This window comes from Ambystoma mexicanum, assembly GCF_040938575.1.
Source record: "Ambystoma mexicanum isolate Mex_15411 chromosome 12 unlocalized genomic scaffold, UKY_AmexF1_1 Mex_chr12_unloc.2, whole genome shotgun sequence".
NCBI lineage: Eukaryota > Metazoa > Chordata > Amphibia > Caudata > Ambystomatidae > Ambystoma > Ambystoma mexicanum.
In genome coordinates, this window is record NW_027182323.1 from 4,701,249 (window position 1) to 4,705,026 (window position 3,778).

Genomic DNA, 3,778 nt, shown 5'->3' on the forward strand with positions numbered 1-3,778 from the left:
TATGATTAGAGCAATAAGTACATGTGTTAAGGTGTAGGGGAACACCCGGGGCTGCTGCATGAGCACAAGCCATGTCTGGTTATAACATGCTGGCTACTAGGATTATGAATTTGTAAAGCCATAAGAATTTGGTTGTCATATTAGATTCAGATTGGTGAGGTGACTCAGTCAAGGCAGGGCTAGTGCATATTAGTCACCTGGCCTTTGTGTACGCACACCATCCATGTGGGACATTGCTCGTGTACCTTCTTTTTTGATACCCCTGAAAAAGGTTGACACCTTCCTCCAGGAGACAGGAATCCTCCCAGTGAGATCGACTGGTAACCAGTGCTTCAAAGACAGTCCTAACATGAAGAAAAAAACCTCTCCCAACAGGGTGCTGCTGACTGGAGTCATTTAGAAGTAAGCAGACAGAGGAAGGGAGTGAAGTTCGAGTAGAGTTTTAATGATACACGCTCGAACACACTCCCCTGACGAGTTTTTCCCTTTCCCCTGCAGCACCTATTCCACCCCGTGCAGCACTTCGTCCTGATGAAGGCTGTACATATGCTGGGACATAATTGGTCCACCTAAACGGCCGAAACACCTTGGTGTAGACGCACCCCGAACAACAGTGCATTGTCACTGTCCACTACCAATTGTCAATTCACGAACCCCTTTTTTTCTGTTGTTGCTTACTTTGTCTAATTGTGTTGTTTTATACTGAAGTATATGAATCACCATAACAAACTATGTATTTTGATTGAGTTTGCGTTACTTACACGACTGTTGTGTCAAACTATGTGACCCCATTTGTTTGTAAATATATCCTATAAGCCTGTACGGTTGGTTTCATTAAACCGTGTGATGTTATGTTGTTTGGAGAACTATTCACTCTATGTTGATTTTTTCAACTGCATAGATAAACAAACTATTATTTTCTCCAAACAACAAAAAAAGTGAGTTTCTTTCTTTTTCTCCTTTAATGCAGAGGGTAATAAGGGATGAAACAGTGTGTTTTCATTAGAGCACTCTTCTTTGTACCTATTCAATTGTAATTTTTGTCTTAAAGTAACCCTCCTGGGTAGAATAGGTCCATAACCAGGAGCCCATTTTTTGAATCGACAAGAGGAGAGATCCAGCCCAAAGAGGGGTTATAGCTTTTTAAATTTTGCTGGGGCATCCCATATTTCCCGTCCCCTCCCTGTATCCTGCAACCAAAACTCTCTTTGTATGACACCAGGAGTCAAAGGGACATGTTATAGGAGCTTTGGTTGGACCCCTGACAACAGGCTTGCTTTGGTCCAATCCGCTATAGCATTTTGCCCTTACGAAGTGGGGAAACCCTACCCTTAGTGGAATCATCCTTGGACTTCAAGACAAAAAAGGATTCACCTGGAACATTTTTGGGGATACAGTCTATTCCAAAGTCCTCTGACAAAGGTGAAGAGAGAAGGCTCCAAGGAAGAGGAAAGCTATTCTCATTACCCACCTCATGGGCACATTGGAGATGAAACTTCTGTGGACCAATGCATCTCTGCTCCCTGTGCATTGGAATTAGGATCCTGCTCATTGAAGGTGAAGGACCCCCTGAGGGTGTCAGACAAACCTTCAGGAGTGGAAATGCAGAAACAAAGGACTCACTGTGTTCCCGGTACCTCAGGATTGGGCTTTTCAGCAACTCAAAAACCCAGAAGCAGCTCATGACCCTGTTTACCACCTTGAGGCACCGTTGAGCCAGCTTGGCTGTACTCCACTAACTTCACGCCACCAGAGGACCTGCAATGCTGCTTTTGGCACTCTAAGAACTTCTAACCACGTGCCTGCTTCTTCAAGCTGTCTCAATGCCAACTCAGTGAAGGGCATCCCCACAGCGACTCAAACACCAGCTTGCCGATGTGGAAGCACCCAATTCGCTGCATCCGGAGCATAGACTCAATCCAAAACAAGCAATATCTCAGCCTGAATCCAAAGCCGACTCGATATATTGGAAGCCATCACTCGCTCGTCTTGAATGCTGACTCCACCCATTCAAACCATCGTCTCAACCTGACTTGACCGCCTATCCGACCTGTTTGGAGCAATTGACTCGATCAGTATTGATTGCCGACAGAAGCCCAACTTGAAGGCACTGACTCACCACTGGAACAGCACAACACGACTTTCCCAAAACCAAATCGACTGGTGAAAATCACCAAGAAGCCTGGCTCGACTCTGTTGGCTCATCCAGACGTCTGCCTTAAAGGGCCCCATTAAATTTTAAGACCCCACTCTTTGCCTTTCTTAAACACGTCAAGTACATTTGCCATTTGCTGCGCTAATCAGTGGACTGAACCCCGTCTTCACCAGAGTGCCCCCTTTCCCCTCAATGTCTGCATTCAATGTGTTTCACTTACAGAGGTGAGCCGTTAGCGTTTTTAAATAGTTTGGTGCAGTGTTACGTTATTAAATATCCTATTTTTGTAACCTTGGTTGGCCAATCTGTTGTGTTAGTACCACTGCACTATTGTTTTAGGTTTTGCATCTTTTCCTGTTCACGCGAGACTTTAAGAGTATAGCCGGCCCCAGCCCATTTACCAAAAGAGGTGAAGGAGATATATGCATCGGGCTGTGCCTGTTGCCCCTTTATCTTTGAGATCACTCCTGGTTTAATAGTATTGTTGGGCTGAGTGGGCAGTTTAGCCACAGCCACCACTTGCCTTGCCTTGGTCAAGGCGCTCTAGAAATAAAATATGCAAAACAAACTACTCACCACTACACACCTGCACAGCAGTAGTTATTTCGCCGCACAGGGTATTCCTGCAGCCTGTTTTGCAGTTACATCTGTTGGATTTATTGTTGGGCAGTCTTTTAATTGTAATGGTAATGGAATGTGTGTATGCATTATTAATGACGTGTGTGTTATATTTCGTTATTACTCTGAACAGGCTATGGTTCTTCTGGGCATCAGAATAGTTGGAGATACTGATAAATAAGCAATAAATAAATACAACTCCCTTGTATAAGGTTTCTGAGGTCTAATGTTGCCAGCACACTCCCATAGTCCCCAAGTCCCCTCTGGCAACAAACTCTCTAAATGGTCATGACAATTGCTGCCTTTTAATAAACCTATGTTTTTGGTCACGATATGACTTTACACACTCCTCACACCCAGAAATACACCTCACATACAACATGACATGCTCCACCCGTCAAGCAATATTCAGGTTTTCTGAGACATGTGATACAATTCAACCAAGTCGTTTCTGGGCTGAGGAGTTACTGGGGTGCATCCTTACCTGTGCCATGATAATTTAATCAACACACCCTCAAATCATGGAGTGTTAGACGATACCTGGGACACAGTCACAAAGCTGTCTACTGGTTCTCCAGGATGCTGGAAGCACAAACAAAATGCTCGTCTTTCAAGCCCCACATTCACTCCCTGCTCTCATTGTTCCTCTATCACGAGCGAGGCTGTGTCATGCCTCTCCCACTAGTTTCCGGGCTGCACCCCCTGTCTCATACTGAGCACCCTCTGTGCCGTCCTTTTTGGGTGTTGATAAAAATTCATGTGACACCATGGATAATATAATGATAATGAGGGCATTTGGCATGCTCAGGTAAAACTATGCATCTTCTGTTGCTGTTAAATTATTAAGGTGCATGGGGCATGGAGTGGTTAGGGGGTGGTAGCAATCTAACCAGGGGTACAACGAAAGTAGCAACTTTAAACTTTTACTGCGTTTGTTCAAGTACGTTTTTCTGAACAAACACAGTAAAACTTTAACACTGCCAGTTTCGGGAAAGGCTTCCCTCA